The sequence below is a fragment of the Athene noctua genome, chromosome Z (assembly GCF_965140245.1).
Source record: "Athene noctua chromosome Z, bAthNoc1.hap1.1, whole genome shotgun sequence".
Classification (NCBI taxonomy): Eukaryota; Metazoa; Chordata; class Aves; order Strigiformes; family Strigidae; genus Athene; species Athene noctua.
This window is the reverse complement of record NC_134077.1, coordinates 51,878,855-51,889,750: the sequence shown is the minus strand read 5'-3', so window position 1 is coordinate 51,889,750 and position 10,896 is coordinate 51,878,855.

Genomic DNA, 10,896 nt, shown 5'->3' with positions numbered 1-10,896 from the left:
TGCATAATAAGTATTATTCAGAACACAGTGACACCACAGAAATCTGCAGATTGTGAGCTTGCAGGGTGGGAGGTGAACCATATGCATCCACACGTACAATGCTATATCCACAGGAGAAGTGATGGGTTCATCGCCTAGGTATTTAGCCTGAGTGGGAGAAGACTGTCTTATACAAAATAAGAATAATCCCAGTTCTGGCAGAAATAAAAAATACAGAACATACTGATTGAAGAGGATTTCTGAGGAAATCTGAAAAGGAAAGTGTAATCCTGAACCACTGTATTGCTGACAGTAGTGAGATTCTGTTTACTTTGAGTTACCACGTGTAAAAGGATTTTGCCCTATTATTTTTAATAATTCTGTATTTATTTCCTTTTATGTTTTATTCATTGATATTAGATAAGATATCAACATCATGGAAAAATATTAACAAGTAGAAAACAAGATGAGCTGGTAGATGGATGTAGATGGAGGAAGGAAAAGAAGAAAAAACAAAGAAGAAAAAGCTGAACACTTAAGACATGTCAATACATAGGTCATGTGTTTGCTTCTTTCTACACGTTTCCTGTATTTGGGGAAAAAAAAAAAAAAAAAAAAAAAAAAAGAAGAAAATTTCTTCCAGGTCCCACAGAAGAACACTAAGATTTCTGGGTAAGGATGGTGGACATCGGGGAAACCTCTCTGGCAGCCATTTTTATAATGAACTGCTACTTGTTTGTAAAGATGTGGTAGCACAGCAGATATTAATCAAGGTCAAACTTTGTTTCAAGCTTGCACTGAAAGCCATATGCAGCTGTCACTGCTAAAAATAAGTTACTATTGTTAATTTTAAGAAAAAGTTGACAAGATGCCTTAGTGGCAATGGGATTGCCTTGTGGGTGATGCCTGCAATGACAGGTTTTGTATGTTAGTCTCCTAACTGTGCTAAGATTTGGGAAGACCTTTGATCTTCTGAGGTTATACTGCCCAAGCTTTATTGTTCCAATTTAAATACTTTTTTTTTTTTTTTTTTTCCCCACTTACATCAATTTAATCTATTCTAAACCACTTTTTAGGACATATACACAGTGTTTCCTTTCTAATATTTTGTAGTAAAAAAATCTGTAGAGAGTATCTAATCTCAAAGGACTCTTGCCAGCAGCATACACATCATATTTCATATGGGAAGAAATACTGGCTGCTTGTTGTACTGAATGAGTGATCTGGGATGCCACAGACAACAGGAAGCACTCAGGGACAAATTAAAAGGGATGTAATTCATCATCTGGAAAAACCGCTGTGCTGAATGCTTTGCAATACTGTCTAGCAATTGTGATGTGCAGACAAAAGCAAAATGTAAATCCAGAAGAAAAAATCCTAATCATACCAGCTGAATGCAGCAGATTGATTTTTTTATTAGCATTTCAGTGTGATAACATGGTGTAGGAAGAGAAATTATATGTAAAATTTCCATTTTTAGGCTTCACCTTAATAAGTCCACAAAATAGTAATATGCTTATATTCTTCTGTAGCTTTATTTCTTTTTGCAACTCTGACAGACAGATCAAAACCACTCAACCCAAAAAGTATCACAAATATGTACAATAGCATACAGAATAAATTTATAGAAGCATTTGATTTTTCTTGGAACAAATGTGAGATAGTTCTTCAGTAGAATACTTCAGTAGATATACTTTAAAAGAAACTATACTGTTGCCATTTTATGTTGAGGATTTGAGCAGTCTGAGATAATGCTTAAGTCTGCCATGCAGTGCATGGGGAGAGAGGTGTACTTTCGAATATGATTCACATCTTCTCAGGTGCAAAGTAGAAAATGCTGGGAAAAAAAGGAGACCAGTTGAAAATCTGTTACTTTTCAACATCTAGCACCTGAATGCTAAACCTGAGAAATGAAAACGTATTTTGTGCCTGGCTTCAGGAAAAGAAAAGCCACATACACAATAGCCTACATATTTTGATTGCTAGGGCACATTTGCTGCAGAAACAGTTCCATATTTCTGGCCATGATGGAGCTTATTCTTCATGTGAGTTGGGGATTAAGACAGAGCTACAACAGCGTGGGGTCTGGTGATACAAACACTTTGAAAGCTATGAATATTTGATGATCATCCTACCAAACAAGGAGACCACAGAAGGGGAAAAGGAAAAAGTTAGAGCAAGGCCACAACTGGGATGGTGGTAGAAATGTAGGACTGGGCAACATGGTGAGGACACATGGGAGGAGTGGACAGGTGGTGTGCCAAGGCATGTGCCACCACACCTCAAGCTCCCGGTGAGTCCAATTTCTCAGTAAGTTTCAGATTAATTACTTTGGATGGCTCTGGCCTCCTTCTGTTCTTGAAGTGTGTGTTATCAGGTTTGCCCAAGACTTGATCTGTGCACAGGGAGAAAGAGCTCTCTGTACACTGGAAGCCAGACTCCAGAGCCAGTCCAAGCTGCTAGGATAAAGCACCAGGTTAAAAAAAAAAAAAAAAAAAAAAAAAAGACCAGGAGGTGAAAAAGGAGTTGAAGGCTCCTTTCTGCCAGTTTTCCTAAGTCATGATAAATACTATTCTCTCTAGTTCTTATCCTTAAATAAACATTAACAAAATATGGTAATTATCTAGTTCAAACTCCTGTTCTGAGAGGCTCAAAACAAAGTAATTTATTATAAGAAATCATCTTTTTCAGCTACAGAAAGGTTATTTTATGTCAACAGATGACGGATTTTCATCCCCTGCAGAATCTGGCTAGACTGATAATTTTTCAACAGAACTAATCGTCATACAAGATTTAGGAACACAGTACTGCATTTATGGTATGCTGTGTTCGTGTGTGTGGTGGTGGGGGGTTGGTAGTGGGGAAGGGGGCTACAGCAGTGGCCCTTCTGAGTGATCTAGAAGCTCCTCTAGCTCCAAGTCAGACCTGCCTCTGTGCCAAGGCCGAGTTAATTAGCGAGAGCAGCTGTGCCTCTGTGATAACGTATTTAAGAAGGAAAACCTGAGAGTTGTAGTTGTGAGGAGGACACGTAGGCAAACACTGAGGTCAGTGGAACAGAGGAGGAGGAGGAAAGTGGGGGTGTTCTAGTGCAGAGACCCACCTGTAGGTGTTTTGCTGATCAGGGATACCAATTAAACTCAGACACCAGAGTGAAAAGAGCAGGTGTATTTTACTTAAAATAACTAAATAATGTATCAGAACAATACAGAAAACATATAGTAAGAAAAGGCAGAACAGCGTGCTTAAACAAATAGGAAAATACCATGTAATGTATCAGATCATTACTACCTGAGAAAGAGAATAGTGATTAAGAAAGATCCATCACCCCTTGCACACGTTCCCATCACCCAGCCCCGCAGTGGCGGGGCAGCCCCGGTTACAGCGAGGGTTTGCAGAGCCTGTCCCGGCAAGGGGGAAATCCTACGGGGTGCGTCCACCCGTAGGTGAGGCTGCCAAAGTCACTGTGAGTTGGCTTACCCTTATATACCTAAAAATCAGCAAGCCAGAATAGCTGGCACCTTTGTTCTGAGCAGAAATACCTGGTTTCAATCTCACATTAGGTTCCCCCAGAGCCTGGCCAGGGCTCAAGGGAGAAGCTAAGGGAGTTTCTCTGTTTATCTGATGGGATTATGCACAAGGTCTCACATCAGGTCTCGGGGACAGACACCTGCTTCCATGACTCTGTTGTTCTATTCACATACAAAGGAAGGGGAAGATACATTGCAGATAGCTACATCCTCCATGAATATTTCATTAAGGATTACATTACGTGTTAACAGTTTCAGTTCAGGGCCTGTTGCTCAGGCTTCAACACTTCCACTTTTTACATCAGGATAGGTGGTTTATTGTAACTTAGTATAATACCTGTTGGCATAATGGTTACCAGTTATGAAATATACAGGATTCATCTATAGGTCAGCTCTGGCTTGGGCCTATTGTCCAAGCCTTAGCACTTCAGTTGGTCATGGTGAGATGGCTCTGGCTGCCATGAAGGTCCACAGAGGAGCAGATGTCCACCTGCAGCCCAGGGAGGCAGCTGCATCCAAAGAAGACCAGAACTCTATGGGGAAAAGCCCCCACTGTCCTAGTTTGGCTCTGGGAGGACTGCAACAAGAGGGAGGGACTCACCAGAGCATCTTGGATAGAATGTATTTTGTGAGAAGTACTCACATTTGTGAAAGTTCATGGAGGGCTGTCTCCTGTGAGAGGGAAACCATGGTGAGGAGTCCTACTCCTGAGGGGGAAGGAGAGGCAGACTGACTGTAACCCCATTCCCTGCGCCACTGGCGAGGAGGAAATAGAGAAATTGGGAGTGAAACTGAAGGTGGGAAGAAGGGAATGGTGGGGTAAGGTATTTTTAAGATATGGTAATGCTTCTCACGGTCTTATTCCATCTGTTAAGTGTTGTTGTTGGTGTCTGAATCAAATTGATGTTCTTTTTCTTCCCCTGATGAATCTGTCTTTTGCCTGTGACCATAATGGGTGAATGATCCCTCCCTGTCCTTATCTTGATTCCAAAGTCTTTTGCTTTATTTTCTCCTTCCCATTCATGAGAGGGAAGAGGTGAGCAAGTGGCTGTGTAGTGCTCAGTTGGTCTTTGGGCTCAAATCATGAATGTGGCTAGGAGGCCTTTACATACTACAACATTCTATGCATATCTGATATCAAATATATCCCTTTTATGGACCAAATACAAGCTGTATTTTATGTTATCTGAAAGCGTATTTGACCAGCTGTATGCTGTACATCAGTCATTCAATTAAAAAAAAAACCAACAGCCCATCTACATTTCAAAGATCATAATTGGTATAATTTCCCAAAGGTTGGCAGATTCTCTCTGTACAATCTACTCACACAATTTGAGGATGAACTATGCTGCCTAAACACCTCACTGTGAATTGCATTCTTGCCTCAGCAGAGAAGAATTACTGGAAAACTAGGGGGAAGGGGTCAGAACTACAAGACAAGTGGAGTGATTAATTGATCTAAAAACAAAGGAAAAGGAAATCGTGATAATTTGACATTATCTTGAATCATTTCCCTAGGAAGCTGGAGTGCTGCCAGCTGGTACCCACAAAGACTTAAACTCATAGAATTTGTGAAAAACAATTATGCTATCCAAAAAAAAAATAAAATAAAAAATCACTAAATCCCTAGAGTAGATGGCCAACTTCTAAATTTTAATGTCTTTATTTGTTTTTGAAAACAAAAACTAATACAAACCTACAAATATTTTTTGTGATATGCTGTCTTGTACATTATTGGGGTTAATTTCCTCTTTCTAGGAGAGAATCACTTATGATACAAAACAATGCACATGATAACTATACTTTGTGTTATTCTATGCTTCCAAGGCACTTAAAATTTTATTTTCCTAAACATTCTTCATTATTCATATGTGGATAAAATTGTGGCCATGGATGAGTTCTGTCAAAACCAGTGATTTCACCCTGTTCCACTGATGTCTGTTCATACTAGACCAAACTTTCATATGCAAACTTTAGCAGCTGCCATTTACTAAACAAATCCAGATATTCTGTAATTCATCTAGCTGCAGCTAGCATCTAAAGCCCTTCATGTTTCATGACTATCAGGACTGGGAGCATTCTCATTGTTACCTTTGATTACTTCATAATGAGTAATCCCATAACAGAAAATTCCCAAGAGAAATGCTAAAAAGATCTAGGTTAGATTTAATATCATTGTGCTTTCAATTGCTGCTGAATGTGTAGTTATGTATAGATATTTTAATAGATATGTATCTATTATCCAAAAATGCATAGCTATTAGTTAAAAGCCTATAACTGGTGTCTCTTACAGCACTATCCAGAAAATTTAACGGACTTAATATATTTTATATATATTCAAGATCTGAAAAAGACTACATAGAGTGAGTGTTTTTCAAGGAAGTTCTTTTTCTGCATGAAAAAGTTGTGAACAGTCAGTTTTAATATCTGGAAATGGGACTGTTTATTATGTTGTAAAATGTATGTATGTTTTAATTTCAAGGCCCATTACATTAGGCAAGAGAATGCAACTAGCCTTGTAGTGTCTCCAGCTTCAGGCTGCAAAATTTTATTTTTTAAAAAAATCTTAAATCTCAGGAGATCACAACAAAATACTTCATAAAAGATTTGAAACAGAACTCTTGAAACATCCTTGAGCCTTAAAATGGTGCACTGTATACCGGTTATCTGAACTTCTAATATTGTCCATTTAACCTTTTAATGCTTATGCATTATAAAGTTCTTCCTCTGAGCTTCATAGCTGAGAAAACTGTTACGGGTTTTTCAAAACTTCTCGTTGACCTTTATTTATACATTTAATTTTCCATTTTTTTCCTTTTCTTGTTCATTAAAATTAAGCAGGTTCTCAGAGATTCTCCTTCAAAACAGACAGAAAAGCATAATATTATTACTTAAAGTTAGTCAAAGATTAAAAGGAAGTGTCTTTGTATCTTTTGAGTCTTTTTGTTAGTATGCAACTGAATAGGATGAAGGTAACATGCCTTAAAACATCCAATAAAAAAAAAAATAAAAAAGAAAATAATTATGAACTTTTAATTGTTATTTATATCAAAACTCCTAATTAAATGCATAGCAAATATATATTGTTTCATAAATTTGACTTTGCAGTGTCACAATGATGCCTTAAAAAAGTGACCTTAAGAAATAACTTTGTTATTTCCATACAAACATTTTTACTTTAATATCTAAGTCTAAGGTTCTTGATCCTTGTCAGAAAAAAAAATAAACCTAAAACAATTAAGTATTTTATGTTTGTATTCTGCTTAAATCGGACACAAAGACTGACCACAGGGAATATAAAAAGTTGCTCATAAATCTCTCATGTCTTTTCTACAGGATAAAGAGAAAAAAAGAGGGAAAAGAAAAGAAGCACAGGAGAACTTGACTCTGATTTTATCTGTCTCAAGATTCTCAGGTTCAGTTTGATCTGAAACATTTCCTGAATTCAGAAATTAAGACCTGATGGATCTGGATATATTCTGTATAAAGGAAGGGTAAAGCTCAGATAGCTTTCTTCCTGTTAATGACAAATAATTCACTGAGAGGTGGTAGTCAGTTTAGCCAATTCTTATTTTTTTCAAGGATCTAATGCATCAATTTTAATTCATTTGCATTATAAACCAAATAATGTTCACTGGACTTTAACTCAAATGCAACCATTTTATCTTTTGGATTAGATTAAATTAGAAGAGAAGTTATATTTCATTATACTAAATGTTATATTTTAACATCTGCTGCTTTTGGCAAGCCATTACTCTGGCAAGAGTTTGTTGGTTGACTTACAATATATTCCTCTGTGCAAAAGTGTCTTGTCATGGGCAAAAATAGTAGAACAGCATTCTCTTAGTAACCATGCCAAAATGTCTGTTACAAACGGTAGCAGTTCCAAAAGTTGCAGCCGGGCTCAGAGTCCATGAAAAATCTTTTTTTTTGCCATTGTATTTCATTCAAAGTTGTAACTGACATTTCTGACACAGGCATAAGAACAGATACTTGAATGTGTAATATTTATATGAGTGTTCAGGAAGGACTTGACTTATAGGCAGTGTTGACAACCTCTTCACGCTAAGTTCACCTCATCTGTTTAACGTTAGACTTTCACATCATATGTTGATAGCTTCACATGTTTCTATTATTTCTGTGCTATTAGTGCTTTCACTTTTTCTCTTGCACAAGAAGAAAGGTAAAAACAGCCTTATTCAATAATTGCAACAGAAGGTAGTGTTGATGATATGCTATAGGGGAAGATTCCATGTCCATTTTTAGGATTTTCAAGTTAGAAGAGTAATCACCAAAGAATGAATCAACCTGTTAAAGAATGAGAGCTCTGAGTGTAAGACATTTGACTAACAATGAGAATTTTAATGCTACAGTGACTTGATGCTTTATACAATTCCTGCAACATGTCCAGCATATTAACAACCAGATAGAGATTTAGTCTTGAAGCAATTCTTACAGAGACTAGAGAACAGCATTTCATAGAGGTTTATAACTGGGTTATCACTGAATAGTTGGACTCATTTTGATGTTTCATTGTCTTTGTAAATGTCTGCAGATGTGGCAATGTCAGCTACATGGAAGGTATGATTTAAAAGGAACAAAAATTTTGTAGGTGTCATTCATCTAAGGATAGCACCCTTGCTCTTTCTTGTCATTAGTACTGAGATCATTCAATCACTCTCATGGTTACATGAAGTGTTCCTAAGCATCTACTCAGATAACACCACGGCTCACTATGTTTTCAATGTGCAGTTTATATTATCTTATAAAGTGCATTTTTAAAATTTTATTCAAATGGAGAGACAATTGTTCTTACTCTAAGATTTCATTAGCCCAGTATTTTTTAAGATCAAAATATTGAGTCTACATATATCCCTATATTCAATAAGATAGATGTAATTATTTAAACTGTAGCAGAAAAAACTGTAGTTTTTTAATAAAAAATTGTGAAGGAAGTACTTCTATATTAGGAAAAAGTGTATTTGGTCCACCATGCCCTGTCAATAACTGCTGATAAAAGGAGAAAAAAGCAAAGATTCTTGAATGAGAGAATATAAAACATGACCAAGAGAAGATAAAACATTAAAGAGGCCTTTGTCATATAATTAGAGCGTAATTCCAGTTATCTAAATGTCACTTACCTGATAATCCACATTCTCTGAAACAAATGTGTTTTCTTCACATCTACGAAGGAACCTGATACTGCTTCATATATCACTGAATTTAGGTAATAGATGGGCATGTATGCTTGCACAAGTACTGATGAAGTCAAAGCAGAGGAACACTTGGGAAGGAATAAGAGGGCAGAGGAGTGAAAATGTTCCTAGCATTATATGTAAACTGAAGGCCCTTCCTATGTGCAGGTTTTGGCATCTAAAATCATAAGAACATAAAGATTACTGTAAATCTTTTACAAGCCAATACAGGATATAAATAGCTGCCTAACATGCTCAAAACAGGCCAGCTAAGAGTGAGTTAACTTTGAACTCACATAGATCCACTCAGAAGCAAACTTTGCAAATCCTGAAAGAGTACTGAGTCTAAACTAGACATCACGTGTCTGGGTAGACTATCATACAATGACTATGAAGACAGGTGACTCAGGACTGGTAGCAGTCTTACAGCAGTATTATAGAATTTAGGGTAGGCCAATCTAATTGTTTTGCAGTCCACTGCTACACACAGTATTGTGTGTAGCTTTGACGGGGGTTCAACCTCTATCTGGTGTGACACTAGTTAACAGAAGCTCTGGCAGATGTTCCAGGTGTGACAGGTTCATAGTAGCATAGTGGTGCTAGTTCTACCATTTACCTTTCATTTCAAACTCTACATAGTTGTTTTTACTAAATACCTTAAATTACAATGATTAATTTCAATATTGAAACCAAACAAAACTATGCTTTATAAAAAGAAGAAAAAATACCTCTGTAAGCAAATGAAAGAATTTTGGCAGATCAAACAATTCATTAAAGCATACCAGCCTTACAGAATTTCCACAATATTAAGACTGAGAATGTCTTTCACTTAGTATTTGGTCAGGTGTAAATCTCATTTGCTGCTTCTACATACTATTTTAAAAATTTGGTGCATCAGAGTTATCTGAATGTTCAGATGTTTGATATAAGTCTGCATCCAAGCTTTCTTGATTTCTGAGTCATCAAACTATGAAATAATAAAATTGTAATTAGGACATAGAAAACTTCACCACAATAACTACACAGACCCACTGACTATGTCGAAAAATACAATGATAACTACCTGGGATTAACAGGGTTACTGTGAATCCAGAAGAAGTCTGTATACCAAAAATCATAAGGAAACACCACAATCTTTTTTGAAGAACATTAAAGCTGATGAAAATATTGATAAAACTAACTATTGGATCTCTGATCCCAGATATAATAATCAACGAAAATGACAAGAGTGTCAAAAGTGGGATAGAGAAAGGGTTAGTGTGAGAAAAGGAAAAAAGACAGTAATGGCATAGGGAACTGAGTGTAAAAAGTAGATAAAAATGCTAGATAGTGAAAACTATAATTTCCTTGAGTTTTACAGTTTGTTTGAATGACTAAAAATTAAGTTAAGAAGTTTAATCCAGCTTGTATAAATATGTCTGGTCTTATCAGAACCTCTTTTTTTACAAAAGTGTGCTGAGCGTATGAAAAGCATATATGTTTTACAACATTTTCAGTATTTCTTAGATTTTCTTCACTCATTTTCCAAACTGTTTCCTTAATCAAAATTTATGTCAGAATATTACTCAATTTTCTTACTACTACTAAAAGTTTTGGTTTAGGTTTTTTCTGAGCTGTGTTTTGGGTCAACTTTTATCTTTCGGTAACATATCACCACCAGTGAATAAAGATAAAGATTATTTTTACATGTTCTGCTCCTACCCAAGGGAATGAAGTGGTTAGTGTCAAGCAATTAAACTGCACTTTTCCATCTCTGTTATGAATTCTCCTCTCTTATTCATAGGAAAAATAAATGTATTACAAGTTTTATTTCTAAGTTTGGTAGATGGTAAAATGCAGCGCTGTATTTCCTGAACCATTAATAAATAAGGTTTTTCCTTCAATGATAATATAAACTGTGACATGAGAGGGTGCTTTGTCTTCACTAGTATTAAAAGGATTGAAACAATTTCATCATGTGCCGTTACTCATGAATCATTTCCCATTTCAGTGTGGAAACTGTCAGTTAGAAGCTGGATTTCTTCAGGCTGCTGGGTTCTGACAGTCTCTAAAGGAAACTTACTGAAGTGCAGTTTTAAGGATTACTGATGATTAGCAATATTTAATCAATATTTGTACAAATTATGGGAAATATGGCTCTGCATTGCACAGCCACAAAAGTAGGAGAAATAGTGATGCCTTGACTGCCTCCTCCA